The sequence below is a fragment of the Portunus trituberculatus genome, chromosome 9 (genome assembly GCF_017591435.1).
Source record: "Portunus trituberculatus isolate SZX2019 chromosome 9, ASM1759143v1, whole genome shotgun sequence".
Lineage (NCBI taxonomy): Eukaryota > Metazoa > Arthropoda > Malacostraca > Decapoda > Portunidae > Portunus > Portunus trituberculatus.
In genome coordinates, this window is record NC_059263.1 from 11,016,452 (window position 1) to 11,034,576 (window position 18,125).

An 18,125-nucleotide genomic window follows, 5' to 3' on the forward strand; every position below is an offset into this window, starting at 1 on the left:
AAGAAATATTGGATACGGTTCCTGGAGGATCATAAGTTATTATCGGATCATCAATTTGGCTTCAGGAAAGGGAGGTCATGTGTAACAAATCTACTGAGCTTTTATTCAAGAGTGGTTGACAAAATACAGGAGAGAGAGGATGGATGGACTGTGTATATTTGGATTTAAAGAAAGCTTTTGACAAGGTACCTCACGAGAGACTTATGGAAAGTAGAGATTTATGGAGGACTGAAAGGAAAAGTGTTAAAGTGGATGGAAAACTACTTGAGATGGAGGAGATGAGAACGGTAATAAGGGATGCAAGGTCGGACTGGTTGGTGGTGGAGAGTGGAGTCCCACAAGGCTCAGTGCTGGCACCAATACTTTTCCTGGTATATATAAATGACATGCCAGAGGAGTAAACAGTTATATTAATTTGTTTGCGGATGATGCGAAGTTGTGTAGGTGTGTGAAGAGTGAAGAAGATTGTGAAATTTTACAGGCAGACCTGGATAAGATTTGGGAGTGGAGCAAGAGGTGGCAAATGGAATTTAATCTGAGCAAAAGTCATGTGATGGAGATGGGAAAGAGTGGAAGACGGCCAAGAGGGTCATATAAGATGGGTGAAGAAGTAGTGTTGAAAAAGGTGGAAAAGGAAAAGGATTTGGGAGTGATAATACAAGACCATGGGCAGTTTGAGGCTCATATTGATAAGATGTTTGGAGAAACGTATAATTTGATAAAAATATTGGATTAGCCTTCCATTATATGGATAAAGATATGATGAAGAAATTAATTAGTATGGTAATTAGACCAAGATTGGAATATGCTGGAGTGGTTTGGTCCCCTTATAAAAAGAAGCATATAAGGAAGTTGGAGAGATTGCAGAGAATGGCAACAAAATGGTTCCGGAATTGGCAGAAATGACCTATGAGGAGAGATTAAAAGAAATGAATTTGCCTACCTTGGAACAAAGAAGAGAAAGAGGAGATTTAATACAGGTTTATAAACTGTTGAATGGACTGGATGAAGTGGATAATGAGCAAATGATGTTGAGAGAGGAAAACTTAAGTAGAACTACAAGATCGCATAGTAAAAGATAGCCAAGGAATATGCTTGAAGGATGTGAAAAAATATAGTTTCCCACAAAGATGTGTGGAGGTGTGGAATGGTTTGAGTGAGGAGGTGGTGTCAGCAAGGAGTGTGCATAGTTTTAAAGGAAAGTTGGATGTGTGTAGATATGGAGACGGGGCCACACGAGTATGATACCCAGGCCCTGTAAAAATTACAACTAGGTGAATACAACTAGGTGAATACACACACACACACACACATACACACACACACACTACAATATCTAACAGGGAGTAAAAGTGGTGACATGACACTCATGTCAAATAAACACCAGTGATCACCAAGCATTCTCACCTTCTCTTTGCTAACACTGAACTGTGATGAGGAACATAACAAAATGATGGCTTTCTCTTTGATAAGCCTATAAAAATCTCTCTCTCTCTCTCTCTCTCTCTCTCTCTCTCTCTCTCTCTCTCTCAACAGTCACAACCCACAGTCTCTCTATCACACAATACCAATAAAATACAAAGCAAATACAATTGTTGTCTTTCCTTTAAATGGAATGTACATAAGAGAAGGAAAGGAAGAGCAGGGAAGGATAGAAGACTGGAGGAGGTGGAGGAAGTGACGAGGGAAATGATGTGGGATTGTGGGAGGAAGGAAGAGAAAAAAAGGAGGATAAAGAGAATAAGAAAAGATTATGAGATTACAGAAGGATGAAGAAAGGCTGAAATAGGAGGAGGAACAGGAAAAAAGGTTGAAAAACACAGAAGAGGATGAGAGGTAGATCAATGAAGAGAAAGGGAGGAGGAGGAGGAGGAGGAGAGAGAGAGAGAGAGAGAGAGAGAGAGAGAGAGAGAGAGAGAGAGAGAGAGAGAGAGAGAGAGAGAGAGAGAGAGAGAGAGAGAGAGAGAGAGAGAGAGAGAGAGAGAGAGAGAGAGAGAGAGAGAGAGAGAGAATCTTACAAAACTAACATTTTTTCTTTTCTCTTTTCCTTCCTTTGTTTTTTCTTTTCATCTGAGTTCCTCCTCTTCCTCCTCCTCTTCTCTGCCTCCTCTCCTGATTTTCTTCCTCTTCTCTCACTTTTCCTCCATGTCTTTGCAATCTGAAGTCAAGAAAATGGATTAATACCAAAGAGAGAGAGAGAGAGAGAGAGAGAGAGAGAGAGAGAGAGAGAGAGAGAGAGAGAGAGAGAGAGAGAGAGAGAGAGAGAGAGAGAGAGAGAGAGAGAGAGAGAGAGAGAGAGAGAGAGAGAGAGAGAAGAGAGAGAGAGAGAAGAGAAGAGAAGAGAAGAGAAGAGAAGAGAAGAGAAGAGAAGAGAAGAGAAGAGAAGAGAAGAGAAGAGAAGAGAAGAAGAGAAGAGAATTTATTTCCATTATTCCAGTGGTTATTCTTGACATAGCTGGTATATATTCAATAAATTAATAGAACTGAATAGGAGTCCCATACAATACGGCCAACGGAGAAACTAAATTTAGGCACAGAGTAGTAGACAAATACGTAAAAAGTAGCAGACCTACATTAACCTAATAAAGAAAACACACCAACAGCGCTGAGTCAAAAATATAATAAATAAAATAAACAAAAGAAAAAAAATGAAAAAAAATACAAGGTGTTAAAATAGCACACAGTGATACAGGACGAGGCCTGTCACAGTCAGTAATAAAATAACTAACATGTTGTGTGGGACCAGAAAATTACTGAAAAAACTAATATGAGAGAGAGAGAGAGAGAGAGAGAGAGAGAGAGAGAGAGAGAGAGAGAGAGAGAGAGAGAGAGAGAGAGAGAGAGAGAGAGAGAGACTTTGTGACAGCATTAATATTGTGTGTTTGCTTACAGAAGTGATTGAGAAGGAAGAAGAGGAAGAGGAAGAGGAAAAGGAATATGAGAAAAAAGGAAAGATAAGATGAAAGAAGAGAAAGGAAGAGGATATGAAAGAAGAGAAAGAATTAAGAAAAGAAAAGAATATAGATAGGAAGGAAGAAAGAAGATAACGAAGAATTCTCTCTCTCTCTCTCTCTCTCTCTCTCTCTCTCTCTCTCTCTCTCTCTTCAAGACCCCAATCAGTTCACATTGGAAACTTCAGAACCTTTCCTTGAGTTCCACCAAGAGTTCCTTCATGGCGGCATGGCCTGCAAATAAATTGAAGGATTAAATAAAAGGAACAATTGTGAGCAAAATGTTTGTTATTCTATTCCTGTGATGTAAGTGGAGGGAATGGAATGGATGGACACACACACACACACACACATGCACACACACATGCACACACACACACACACACACTAAAGAAACTTACATATGAGCGAAATGTAATGTATTCCAACATAAATGGAGTGATATCGGGGATTTTAGAACTCAACGATTACTTGAGGGACAAGAACCCAGATATTGTGGGTCTTACTGAAACAAAACTGAGAGAGGGAGAAGACCTGATGATGGTTGGAGAAGGGAAATATAATGTTTGGAAAAGAAATAGAGTAGGTAAGATGGGAGGAGGAGTGATGTTGCTGGTTAAAAAGATATAAAGGTGGATCAAGTGAAAAAGGTATGGGAAAGGCAGAAGTGCTAAAGATCAGAGCAGAAACTAATGAAGGAAAAAGAGGCACTACATAGTGGTGTACGTACCACCTAAGACAAATGCATGGTCAGTACAGGAATATGAAGAAATGATAAGTGATACAGGAACATGTCTGGAAGAAATGTTGGGTGGCTGTGAACGAACTATAATGATGGGAGATTTTAATTGTAAAGAGGTGTGTTGGGAGGACTGGTCAATGGAAGGATCAGAGACAACATGGGAAATACACTATTGACACTGGCAATGGAAAATGTGTTAACTCAGTGGGTCAAAGAAGATACTAGGTTTGGAGGAGAGGGAGCATCGTCAAGACTGGACTTGGTCTTTAGTACAGAGCCAATGGTCATTGAGGAGATGAGGGTGGAGTGCCCTTTAGCAAAGAGTGATCATGCAGTTTTGGAGTTCAAGGTGATAGATGAAGAGAAATCTAGAAGAAATGAAGAATATAAAGTGGGAAGATGGAATTATGCCAAGACAGATTTTGGAAACCTAAAGAAATTCTTTCAAGAGACAAATTGGATGAAATTCAAGAGTGCTAAGGAGCAAATGAAAAGTGGAAGGAATTTATAAAATATACAAAGAAGGTGAGAAAAATTTGTACCAATAAGACAACATAGAGAAGTTGGAAAGCAGGACTGGTTTAACGATAGATGTGAAAAGGCTAGAACAAGAAAAGAGGATGCATGGAAGAGGTGGAGAAGGAAAAGACGGATTAAGCAGTGGGAAAGTTACAAAAGAGCAAGAAATGAATATGTGTTGATTAGAAGAGAAGAAAGAAAGAAACAAGAAAAGGATATAATTGATAAATGTAAAGACCAACCAAGGCTTTTTACAGACATGTGAACAACAACATCAAAAATAGAGAAAGTATTGAAAGTTTAGAAGTAAATGGAGTATGCAGTGAAGATCCCAGGAAATGGCAGAGGCTATGAATGGATGCTTTCGGAAGGTATTCACAAAGGAGACTGCTTTTGACAAACCACTGGTAATGGAACAGAAAGGGATTATGAAGGAGTTTCAAGTAACTGTGGAGGAGATCAAGAACATGATGGGGAGTTTAGAAGTGAGAAAAGCTGTGGGACCTGATGGGGTATCAGGATGGATTTTAAGAGAATGCAGGAGCAATTGGCAGAAAAAGTTTGTGAAGTAATTGATGCCTCATTAAGGGAAGGTGTAGTGCCCCAAGACTGGAAAAGAGCTAACATTGTCCCAATCTATAAATCAGGTAACAAGAGAGACCCATTGAACTATAGACCAGTGTCACTTACAAGTGTGGTAGCTAAGATGTGTGAGAGGGTGGTGAAGAATAGATGGACAGACTTCTTGGAGAAAAATGACATACTTTGTGAGTGTCAATTTGGTTTTAGAAAAGGGCGTTCATGCACGACAAACCTGATATGTTACTATTCGAGGGTGATAGATGTAATACAGGAAAGAGATGGTTGGGCTGATGGAATATATCTGGATTTAAAAAGGCCTTTGATAAGGTACCACACCAGAGACTGATCTGGAAACTTGAAATGGTAGGAGGAGTGCATGGCAGTTTACTAAAATGGATGGAAGACTTTTGGTAGGAAGAGAAATGAGAACAATAATTAAGGACAGACCATCAGAATGGGGATTGGTGGAGAGTGGAGTTCCACAGGGATCAGTGTTGGCACCAGTAATGTTCGCGGTCTACATAAATGACATGGTGGATGGGGTGTCCAGTTATGTGAGCCTATTTGCAGACGATGCAAAATTGTTAAGAAAAGTGAGATGTGACAAAGATTGCGAACTACTCCAGGAAGACTTGGACAGAATATGGAAATGGAGCTGTACATGGCAAATGGAGTTCAACACGACAAAATGCAAGAAAATAGAGTTTGGCAAGAGTGAAAGAAGAATCAGGAGTATGTACAAGATAGGAAATGAAGACATAAAACCAGTCATGAAGAAAAAGACCTTGGGGTGACAATTACCAATGACCTATCGCCAGAGAGACATATAAACAAAATAATTGGAGAAGTATTGAACTTATTGAGGAACATAAGAGTGGCGTTCGTATATTTAGATGAAGAAATGATGAAGAAAATAATTACTGCAATGATAAGACCGAGGCTTGAATATGCAACAATACAGTGGGCTCGAACTTAAAGAAACACATAAGGAAACTAGAGAAAGTACAGAGGGCTGCAACAAAATGGTGCCTGACTTAAGAGATTTGACTTATGAAGACAGACTGAAAAGAATGCAACTTCCAACCCTGGAAAACAGAAGAGAAAGGGGAGACCTGATAGCAATATACAGAGTGATGATTGGCATGGAAAAATGGATAGGGAAGATCTGTGTATGTGGAATGAAAGAATGTCGAGAGGGCATGGGAAAAACTAAAATGGCCACTTATAGGAGAGATGTGAAAAATATAGCTTCCCTCATAGAAGGGTGGAAGCATGGAATAGTTTAGACGTGGAAGTGGTCAACGCAAGGAATATTCATGATTTTAAGAAAAAGCTGGACATTAATAGATATGGAGACGGGACAACACGAGCATAGCTCTTTTCCCGTATGTTACAATTAGGTAAATACAATTAGGTAAATACACACACACACACACACACACACGCTGTCGCTGAGAGGACTCGTCGTCGCTGTGGACGGGAAGAAGGAAAATACCTATGGTGTTACAGGGCCCGGGTAACTCTAAGTTAGTGTCCTGTTAATGTCCTACTGTCGCTTAGTGTTGAAAGTGAGGGATATGGAAAGTGATCCCTGAGAGAAGAGTGTGGGCGGTGATTGTTTCGGCAGTAATCAGCTGACGATAACAAACATGGTGTCTAGACAAGCCAGAGACTTTGAAAGTTTTATAACTATGCCAAAAGGACTGGAGAAATTAGATATGGATGCAAGAATCCAGGCACTGGAAAGTAAGTTCCTAAACATTTTATCCATAGAAGAAAAACTGGATAGAGTTCTAGCCGAGAATGATTCGTTCAAAAAAGAGATCTATTTGTTAACGTTAGCGAATAAAGAGCTATTGAAGGAAAAAGTAGAGATGGAGAAAGAAAACCAACAACTAAGGAAACAATGTGAAGAGATGAAGGCTAAACTCATGGAAATGGAGATAAAAATATCCGAAGGGGACTTGAGGAAGGAGGAATGCCTTAATCTAATTGATACCAGGATGAAAGAAGTGAACCATGAACATCAGGAGGTACAAAGGTCGTTTAGGGAGATAGTAAAAAAGCAGGAAGAGAAAAATAAAGGGATTACGCAGAGGGAAATGGTAAAGGCACTAAAGGAAAATGAGTATGTGGTGAGAGATATTGCTGAAAAGAAAAAATGTGTGATCATAATAGGATTGCGGGAGGAAACTAACAGGAATTGGCAGGACAGGAGGGATAAGGAAAATGACAGGATTAAGTCTTTACTGAACAAGATCTCTGTGGAAGAAGAGGACCTATATGCTGAGGTAGAAGAAAGTGTGATATTGGGAGCTTTTGAGGAAGGCAAGAATAGACCATTAAAATTGAAATTAAAGTCTCAGGTGGCAGCGAAGGCCTTGTTGACGAGGGCTTGGAAACTTAAAGACTCTGAGGAAACCAGAACAATTTACATACATCATTGTGTGGTTGGGATATGGGTACTACTACTACTACTACTACTACTAGTACTACTACGGGTGCAAGATAATGATTTTACAGATGTGCTACAACTGAATTTTGCAGATTTTTCATAAGTGCGCAATAACGCCTAAACGCGATAACGGAAGGGCGCGATAATGTAGTGTTAGGTGTATAGCCATAGATGCAAAAGTTTAAAAAATACATACTGAAGAAGATAAAAGGATCACAATACTGTACTTGAAAAAATAGCAAAAAAATTAAGGAATAAAACACAAAGACACTATTACAATACCTTAAATCAAACAAATAATATGCCAACAAACTACCAAACACTGTCTGTGCTGAACACTGAACAGCTGCATGATGTGGGAAGAGGCAGGCCAGCAGTGAGTGGCAAGCCTCATGAATTAACCCCTTCAACACTGAGACACATTTTTACCTTGATTTTTGGGAACGATTAGACAATTTTATTTGCATTAGGAAGGGTCTATGGAGGTCAGAAGATTAATGGCCAGAGTCTTCACTATTCTAATCTCAACATATGTTTCTGAAGCTGTATAAAATTGCCAAATAGTAATCAGAAAGAATATGAAAACGAGTCCAGGTACTGAAGAGATTAAGCCAGTTACAGTTACCATCATGCAATATTCCCTTTTCTCCCCTTAATTCTTCAATGTGGTCTGGTTTTCAGAAACAGTTTGTCAGACATGCCACAAACTGAGATTCACACTTCACTTTTCATGAGAACTTTACCCTTTATTACCACGATGCATTTCCACATTCATCCTGGTTACTATTTGCTGATTTATACAGCTTCAGAAACTCATGTGAGGGATTAAAATAATGAAAAGTCTGGCCTTTAATCTTCTGACCTACATAGACCCTTCTTAATGTCAATAGAATGGTCTAATCGTATGCAAAACTCACGGTAAAAAAGTGTTCCAGTACATATTGAAAAGATTAATTCTTTATTGTGGGCTGAGAGTCAAACTTCACCTTTTGACAAAAACTCAAGCACAGACTCAGGACTGTTGGAGTTTTGACAGCAGCTCTGTAACTCCTTCAGTACTTTTACAGTGAGTTTTGGATGTGATTAGAAAACTGTATTTACATTAGGAGCTCTGGAGGTCAGCAGATTAATGGGAACAGTCTTCACTATTTTACTCCCCACATGAGTTTCTGAAGCTGTATAAAATCACCAAACAGTAACCAGAATAAATATGAAAGATGTGTCAAGGTACTAAAGAGGCTATTAGGTTAGGAGAGCAAAGTACTGGTAACTAACTATACCTGTAAATTTGTGATGGATGTGTCATGGTGGTGATTGTGATGTCTACAGAGTGTTACTGTGAGGCATGTGGTGGTGGTGGTGGTGGTGGTGGTGGTGGTGGTGGTGGTGGTGGTGGTGGTGATGGTGGTGGTGGTGGTGGTGACGTGTAGGGGCAAACTGTGACGTGTGGTGATCTGAGAAGAGATGTAATACTGTGTGGTGATGATGCCAGATGAAGATGCTGTGTTGTCTGTGGCAGTGATGGTGTTGTGGTGCTGTGGTGTGCTGACAGTGTTACAGTGATGCTGTTAGGTTGTTCTTAGTCAACATATCACCTCAACATCTTTATCTTAGACTTAACATTACCATTTTTACATCTAACAACATCACACCATCATTATCTGAGGTCTAACACCATCACACCATCATTATCTGAGGTCTAACACCATCACACCATCATTATCTAAGGTCTAACACCATCACACCATCATTATCTAAGGTCTAACACCATCACACCATCATTATCTAAGGTCTAACACCATCATCATTATCTAAGGTCTAACACCATCACACCATCATTATCTAAGGTCTAACACCATCACACCATCATTATCTAAGGTCTAACACCATCACAATCTAAGGTCTAACACCATCACAATCATTATCTAAGGTCTAACACCATCAAATCATCATTATCTGAGGTCTAACACCATCACACCATCATTATCTAAGGTCTAACAATCACACCATCATTATCTAAGGTCTAACACCATCACAATCATTATCTAAGGTCTAACACCATCACACCATCATTATCTAAGGTCTAACACCATCACACCATCATTATCTAAGGTCTAACACCATCACACCATCATTATCTCAGGTCTAACACCATCACAATCTGAGGTCTAACACCATCACACCATCATTATCTAAGGTCTAACACCATCACACCATTATTATCTCAGGTCTAACACCATCACACCATCATTATCTGAAGTCTAACATCATCACACCATCATTATCTGAGGTCTAACACCATCACACCATCATTATCTCAGGTCTAACACCATCACACCATCATTATCTCAGGTCTAACACCATCACACCATCATTATCTGAGGTCTAACACCATCACACCATCATTATCTGAGGTCTAACACCATCACACCATCATTATCTGAGGTCTAACACCATCACACCATCATTATCTGAGGTCTAATACCATCACACCATCATTATCTCAGGTCTAACACCATCACACCATCATTATCTTAGATCTAACACCATCACACCATCAATCTTAGCAATGCTGTGATGCTGTTTTACTTGTGATGGTGTAATGCCTAAAATGATGGTGCTGTTACAGTTATGCGATGCTGCTGCTGCTGCTGCTGTAATGCCTGAAATACTGATAATGATGCTGCTCTGTCTGAAATAATGATGCTGTGATTCTGCAATGCTGAAAAAATTAACAGACACTCTTCTGTATCCTACCATGAATCCTGCTGTCCTGTCCAAATCCTAACAGCATTCCTCCCGGTAGGGCTGGACTACAGCAGCTTAGGGGGATGGGTACAGCAACAGCAGCAGCAGCAGCAGCAGCAGCAGCAGTGGCAGCAAGGAGTCTGAGCTGCAGTCCTTCCTCATGATGGAGCAGCAGTAGGAGCAGCAGCAGGTACAGATGCAGGCCATGGTGAGGCACTGGGGCACTGAGGCAAGCTGCTGTGTCACCTGCTCCATGCTTGCTTCTCTTCTTCTTCTTTTGGTTGTTTCCTATAAAGTATGAGCCTCCAATTATATCTACTTCATGCATCTTCCTTCTATCATCTCGCAGTTCTCCTCTGGACATTTCCTGAGTAGTGGCTCTCAAACTGCAACTTTCATGGAGGTAAACAAGCACCACACTGAGAAGCAAACTTGTGCACCACTAACCAGTAACATTTGAGAACCTCTGCTCTGAAGTGAAGGATTGCCACTCTTGATCATTCAAACTCCACAAAGAAGAAAAAGAATGAAATAGCAATGATGGAAATACAGAATAAGACCTGGAGAACTGGAAAGCAAGAAGAGTTGGTAGCATGTACTGTGCCAAGTACCTTCATTACAAATTCAAACTCCACTCAGAGAGAAGAAGAAAAGACTGAACCAAATAGCAGTGATGGAAACACAAAATAAGCCTTGCAAAATTGAAAAGGGTAAACATTTGAGCAGAGAGAGATGCATAACCCATTCAGGCCTGTAAAGATAAAACACAAACAAATCTACAAACATAACTCCAGAAAAGATAAACTAAGAACATTCAACCAAATAGCAAGCTTCCTCTAACCCAAGGATTGTCAACCTTTTTCTCGTTAAGAACCCTGAGTTACAAGGCCACCTACCCCCTACCCAAACCCACAGTAATCTGGCACCAAACACAACGTTAGTTTAATGACTGACACTAACTCAATATGCAATGGTGCTGCAAAGGACATTATTAGATCAGTCATCTAAGTAACCTTGGAAATTTTCTTGTGAACCCCTGTGGGTCTGCAAATCCTAAATTGATAGCCCCTGCTCTAACCTAACACAACCCAACCCAACCTAACCCCAAACCAAAACCAGCACAAAAAAAACCCAACCCAACCCTATCCCTCTAATCCAGGGATTCTCAACCTTTTCCTCATCAAGAACCCCCTGAGTTATAAGACCATCAACCCAAACCCACAGTAATCTGATATCAAACACAATGTTAATTTGTGACAGACACTAACTCAATTTGCAATGGCGCTGCAAAGGACATCACTAGAACAGCTATCTAAGTACCCCTGGAAATCTTCCTATGAAAGGCTGAGAATGCTCTAAAAAATAACTACCTAACCAAAAAACACAAAAAAAAAATCAACCTAATCTAACAAAATACAATTCAACACAGCCTACACTAGTCCAACTCAGCCCAACCCAACCAGGTGGTGAATGTGCACAGGGACGAATGCTGCTGGCTAGGGAACAGGTGGAACAGATGACCGAGTGGAGGAATTGAAGGATTGCACACCAAAAAACAGGAAGGAATAGATATTTGAGATTAGAACTGAAGGAATATAAGATAAGGATGAAATAAATCATTAAAGAAAAGAATATGCAATGTGGATACTAAGTACTGCTACTGTATTAAAGACATGTGAACTGGAAGGCAGGAAAACTTGAAGACTCACCTGGCACCACCTGGATGGAGGGCTGTGAGGGACAGGAGCACAACAGGAGACATGTCCATCAGATGAGTCACAACCATCAGAGTGAGGGAGAAGTTAGCAAGCCGGCAGCCAATGTGGGAAGAGGTGGTGCCATGGCACTGAACCCACGACCACCACCACCGCCACACGGCTGTCCAATGAGCCGTACAGGTGCAGCATTAAACTCACCTGTGAGGGAGAATAACAGTGAATAAATGAAAGAATGAATGAGTGAATGAATGAATTTCTAACCAAGAGGTGACCAAAATTAGGACAGAACCCTTTCAGAATAATGAACACCATGATAAGATCAACTCTCATCAACCTTCCTTTCATGGAATAAAGACTCAATCTAGCAAGATGTTCACTATATGACAGATCATGAATACAGGCAATTTTCTTAGTCCACCTCCTCTCAATATTTTCTCAAAGCCTAATGTCACCTGTATCACCAGTGAACCAAACCACAAAGGCAAAGTCCAGAATAGGGCCAATATGTGAAATGAAAGCTGCCTTCATGAAACCAGATCTGCACAGGGTAGGTGTCCTTTGACAGTAGCTACTGTAAGCAATGACTTCAGCCTTGCCAGTGATTTCTCTCATATGCAAGTGAAACTTCAGGGAGGAATCCTCTGACTAGATGAGATTTACAGTCATCTACATCTTGAAAGGTTTGGTTTCCTATGAAGTAAGGAAAAGAGCAGGAGCATCTAGGAAATTTCCGACAAAAGATCATTCTGGCACATTTACCAACTGAGAAGGATAATCCCAAGAACTGCTTGTGTTGCAAAGTGTGTTATTGTCGCTCTGCTAAATACCGTGAGATATAAAATGGTTAGACTTAGGCCATATTTGGCAGACGGGAAAAAGTAAAGAATGGCAACTCCTTTCTAATCATTGAAACAATTAACCATGCAGGTGATAGAGTACTTACTGTACAACATGTCTGTGATGTTTTTAATGTGGGGACGGCTTTTGTAAGGCCATAGTAATTAAATGAATATTCCGGTGCCTGCAGAATCTAAGTCCACAATGATCAGTCATATCATTTCTCGTATGTTACCAGTACCTTACAGGAATGGAAACTACTTGGTATCACTGTGGTACTTCTTGTCTTAAACCTATGAGTAAAATTACATGCCATTATTCTACACATTTTCAACCCAAAATAATTAGTTTCCCTGAAAATACCAGTTTTTGCTATTTGGTTTTTTGGTATTTTTGGTTAGTGTCTGCATTTTGGTTAGACTGGATTGGTGTTCATGGTAAGGTTAGGTTAGGTTAGAATAGTTTAGGGAGGGTCATGGGAGCGCAGCCCCCAGGCTAGCAGGTTATTATGTTAGGTTAGGCTAGTTTCAGCGAAAATTATCCATGAATTTTTACATTTTTCAAATTTTTCCTTAAAAAACTGCAGTTTTTGTCCTTAGATTTTTTCGGATCGATATTTTCCTCTTTGGCTCCCTCCCCTAAAACATGATTACACAGTAAGCTTGCTGGGACAGGTGGGGGATGGAGGAAAAGGAGGTCCTATGTACTACAGAAAGGACCTCTTGTAAATATTACAAAGCTGATTCACTACACCAAAACACACACAATGAAAAGATGACCAGCTGGGAGGAGAGGCGACCGTGAATTTAATACAAGAGAAATATAACTTATTTTTGGAAATATACAAAACTGGGGTCAGGAATATGTTCCGAAATATAGACCTAAAGAAGAAGGAAAGAAAGATTGGTTTAATGCAAGATGTGCTAGGGCAAAGGAGAAACGAGATGGAGCATGGAAAAGGTGGAGAAGAAACAGAAATCCAGAAAATAAGGAAAACTTCAAAACAGCAAGAAATGAATATGCTAAGGTGAGAAAGGAAGAAGAAAAGAACTATGAAAAGGACATTGTTGAAAAATGTAAGGAACAACCAAAATTGTTCTACAGATTCATAAATGGAAAAATAAGACAAAAAGAAACAATAGAAAGGTTAAAAGGAGAAAACGGAATGGTGGAAGACCCAAAAAGTATGGCAGAACTGTTAAATAGTAAATTTAATGACATCTTTACTAAGGAATCCAAATTTGAAAGACCACAGGGTAATAGAGAGACTGTCTATATGAAAGAGATTAAAGTAACCAAGCTTGAAATAAAAAAGTTGATGACGGAATTGGATGAGGAAAAGGCAATGGGACCGGATGAAGTCTCAGGCAGAATACTGAAAGAATGTAGGGAAGAACTAGCAAGTCCAATATACAACATCATAAAATGCTCAATACAAAATGGAACAGTGCCAGTGGAGTGGAAAAGAGCTGAGGTGGTTCCCATATATAAGAGCGGAAGGAAGGAAGAACCTTTAAATTACAGACCGGTATCACTAACTAGTGTAATATGCAAGATGTGTGAAAAAGTAATAAAGAAGCAATGGATTGAGTTTCTTGAAGACAACAAAATATTATCAAATAGCCAATTTGGTTTTAGAAAAGGTCGGTCATGTGTGACAAATTTATTGAGTTTCTACTCTAGAATAGTTGATAAAGTACAAGAGAGAGAGGATGGGTTGACTGTATTTATTTAGATCTAAAAAAGGCTTTTGATAAAGTGCCACATGAAAGATTACTATGGAAGTTAGAGGAGAAGGGTGGCTTAAAAGGAAGCACATTGAGATGGATGAAGAATTACTTAAGGGGGAGAGAAATAAGGACGATAGTTAAAGATATGAAGTCCAAGTGGAGAACAGTAGACAGCGGAGTGCCACAGGGGTCAGTATTGGCACCAATACTTTTTCTCGTATATATAAATGACATGCCAGAGGGAGTGAACAGCTACATAAATCTGTTTGCGGACGATGCGAAACTGTGCAGAGTCATTAAACAAAAAGAGGATTGTGAAATACTACAGGAAGACTTAAACAAGATCTGGAAATGGAGCAAAAAATTGGAGATGGAATTCAATGTGGACAAAAGCCATGTCATGGAAATGGGAAAAAGTGAAAGACGACCAGTGGGAATCTATAAGATGGGAGATGGAGTAGAACTAGAAAAAGTAAAAAGGAAAAGGACTTGGGAGTGACAATGGAAGAAAATAATCAACCGGTAAGCCATATTGATAGAATTTTCAGAGACGTATAATTTGCTAAGGAATATTGGAGTAGCATTTCACTATATGGACAAGGAAATGATGAAGAAATTGATAAGTACTAAAATAAGACCTAGATTGGAATATGCAGGAGTTGTGTGGACTCCCATAAAAAGAAACACATAAGAAAATTAGAGACTACAAAAAATGGCTACAAGAATGGTTCCAGAATTTAAAAGGATGACATATGAGGAGAGACTAAAGGCAATGGATCTACCAACCTTGGAGCAGAGAAGAGAGAGAGGGGATCTGATACAAGTTTATAAATTGATTAACGGAATGGATCAAGTGGATAATGAGAAACTGATCCTGAGAGAAGAATATGACTTTAGAAGCACAAGATCGCATAGTAAGAAACTAAGGAAGGGACGATGTCTGAGAGATGTTACAAAATTTAGTTTCCCGCAAAGATGTGTTGAGACTTGGAACAGTTTGAGTGAGGAAGTAGTGTCAGCAAAGAGTGTACATAGTTTTAAAGAAAAATTGGATAAGTGTAGATATGGAGACGGGACCACACGAGCATAAAGCCCAGGCCCTGTAAAACTACAACTAGGTAAATAAATACACACACAAGGAAAATCGAGAAACCTAAAAAAGTTCAGTGTGATCACCTCCCAAAACAGGTTATTTTGTGAGGTGTCACCTTACCTTTGTGCTTATATCTGCGTTATTACTCTTCCCAGCTGCTCTCTCTGGGTCAGCATTTTGGCAGGGAGGTCAGCAAGGTGCAGTGACGAGGTGATCTTCCAGGGCAAGGAACGTCAGCAGTGAGAAAAAAATGGTGCAGTGTGGCTGCGTGGCAGTGTCTCCGGCAGCCAGTGTCATCAGCGGTGGCGTATCGTGGCATTGCATTCCCATTCGCCAAATTGCTTCACTGTCACTGGCGGCGGCGGGAAGCGGGGAGGGCTCCACAACTTCCTCCCATCTTGCCTCAAGCTGTGGCTGTTTCTCAATACATTATTGGAATTCTGATATAGTTCATATAATTTTTTTTATTTGTCTTGTTTGCTCAGAAATTGGTTTAATTTTTCTCAAGTATATATTGATGCTTATAATGTATATTTTGTAACTTTGGCTCAAAATTTGGCTATTTTTTTATAAGTTATTGTTTCCTAAATCTGAACTTTATTTTGCTATTTGCTTGTTATGAAATATTTGCAATCTATTTGTTTGTTGATTCCTTTCATGCTGAATTGCCCACTTCGAGCCCTAATTTGCATATTTCTTCGCGCTGCTCAAGCAGTTTCAGTATTCATTATATCTGCCTTATGAAGTTATGAGTCTCAAATACTCCTGGCTAGTCGGCACGGCTTCATTATTTGCTATGTAAGTGTCTATTTCGGCTCTCTTTCACTTATCTCATTACAAAGGTACGTACCTAGCCTACCGTTTTGAGGCTTCGTTAATTATCTTGCTAGTTTCAAGTTATATGGCTCGTTTATGCCTCACACAGATATTCCAAATTCTTTACCTTATTTCACTCTCAATTATTTGGTCTCTATGTGAAATATCTTCGTTCAGCCTCAAAGTGTGTAATTCACCACGGTCGTCTGCTGGTCACCCAGCCAGTTTTCCCTACTATAGAGCGAGCTCAGAGCTCATAGACCGATCTTCGGGTAGGACTGAGACCACAACACACTCCACACACTGGGAAAGCGAGGCCACAACCCCTCGAGTTACATCCCGTGCCTTTCTAGGTGAACTGACACATTTAAGAGGCATGCCCATTTGCCTCGCCGCTTCCCGGAAATCGAACCCAGGCCCTTCGTTCCGGCTTCAAAGTGACTACACTGTGTGTGTGTGTGTGTGTGTGTGTGTGTGTGTGTGTGTGAATGAAAATTCAATTTCATTATCATGTAGGAAAATAATGAGCACACAATCTATAATGCAGATATGTAGCTACATAGAGTCTATGAATGTTTGTTTATAAATATTCCTTTTGTTGGTGGGAACTCCGGAAGAATAGTGCGTGTGGTGACCTGACAGTCAGTCTCTCTCTCTCTCTCTCTCTCTCTCTCTCTCTCTCTCTCTCTCCTACTTCTTACATTAAAAAGTTTTATTTGAAAGTAGGAATTGCAATGAACTCTAGTAGAGGCTAATGAATGGAGGACAGGCCTACTATAGCTGAAAACAGTGCCTACCTAAAGAGTAACCCTTTGATAACTGTGGTTAATGAAATATTTGGATGCAAGAGAGGAGTGTGATTTCCAAAGACTTAAGTGTTGGAAAATTCAAGGCGTTTCTTTTCTTCTTTGGGGTCTTCATTTTAATAGTCTCAATGGAGTTATAAGTGTTAGTCACTTAAAAGTAGCATCACATGTGGTTATGCAGATATATATATATATATATATATATATATATATATATATATATATATATATATATATATATTAAGAGAGCAACCACAACCAGCGGCAAAACAACCTCAGACGTGAACCCAAAAATAAGAGTGTGAAAAAGCTGTTGAATCTAAAGAGTCATTGAATTCATCATGTTAAGCAAACAAATTAACGCTTTCATTTTAAAGAAACCAACCGTTGAACTAACACAACATAATTATCATATTGTCTGACTTCATATACGAGTGTGAGAGAGCTATTGAATTTAAAATGCTATTGAATTTAGATAATCAAATTTAGATTAACAAAACGCTACACACACACCGCTACACTTACCCTTGCCTCGTTGATCTCCTCAAAATCCTTGTTGCAATCCCAGGCGATTATGTTACGGTCCCGCCAACCTCCTCTTCACAGCATGCACTGCGCCCTCGCTGACCAACTTGAGAGCATTGATGGCGCTCTAGTTGGCCTGAAGGCGGAGCAAGAGAGGCGTGAATAGGCCAGAAGAGAAAGAAAGAGACAGTTAGACCAGGAGATAACAGAAACAGAGGGTTACTGAGTGGATATAGATGGAAAGTATCTGCACTCTTGATAGTAAGATGAGTTGGTATGAAACAGGAGTGAGCATGTGTGAGTACGAGTGAGTGTGTGTGAGTAAGCTGTGAGATGGGAATTCCTTACGACTGTTTATAGGTGTTTGTTTTATGCCACTCCAGGACGTAACTGCATGAAAATTACCTTATGACTGTTTATACGTGCTTGTTTGTAAAACACCTAGACATTTCTTTTCTACAGCCATCTCTAAACACCATGTAGTACTAGCTAGTCAATCAATCAATCAGGCAGCTTGTAACCCTCAGGGCATACAGCTCAATGAACTCTCGCCACCACTGGCTATCTTGTGCTATCTCCTGAAGGTCTGTAACATTTATCACC

General features: G+C 39.8%; 1 long non-coding RNA gene across 2 annotated transcripts; it reads right to left on the bottom strand.

Moving 5' to 3' along the window:
- Nucleotides 1-2,100: 2,100 nt before the first annotated feature.
- Nucleotides 2,101-16,339, bottom strand: LOC123501391. 2 transcript variants are annotated; one of them, XR_006673620.1, is made up of 4 exons: nucleotides 15,496-16,339; nucleotides 11,707-11,913; nucleotides 10,007-10,285; nucleotides 2,101-2,158 (listed from the first exon to the last, which is right to left on the bottom strand). It is a non-coding gene; the product is annotated as an uncharacterized LOC123501391 (long non-coding RNA). The 2 variants fall into 2 exon arrangements; XR_006673621.1 differs by lacking the exon at nucleotides 2,101-2,158 and adding an exon at nucleotides 3,094-3,185.
- Between the last annotated feature and the right edge of the window lie 1,786 nt (nucleotides 16,340-18,125).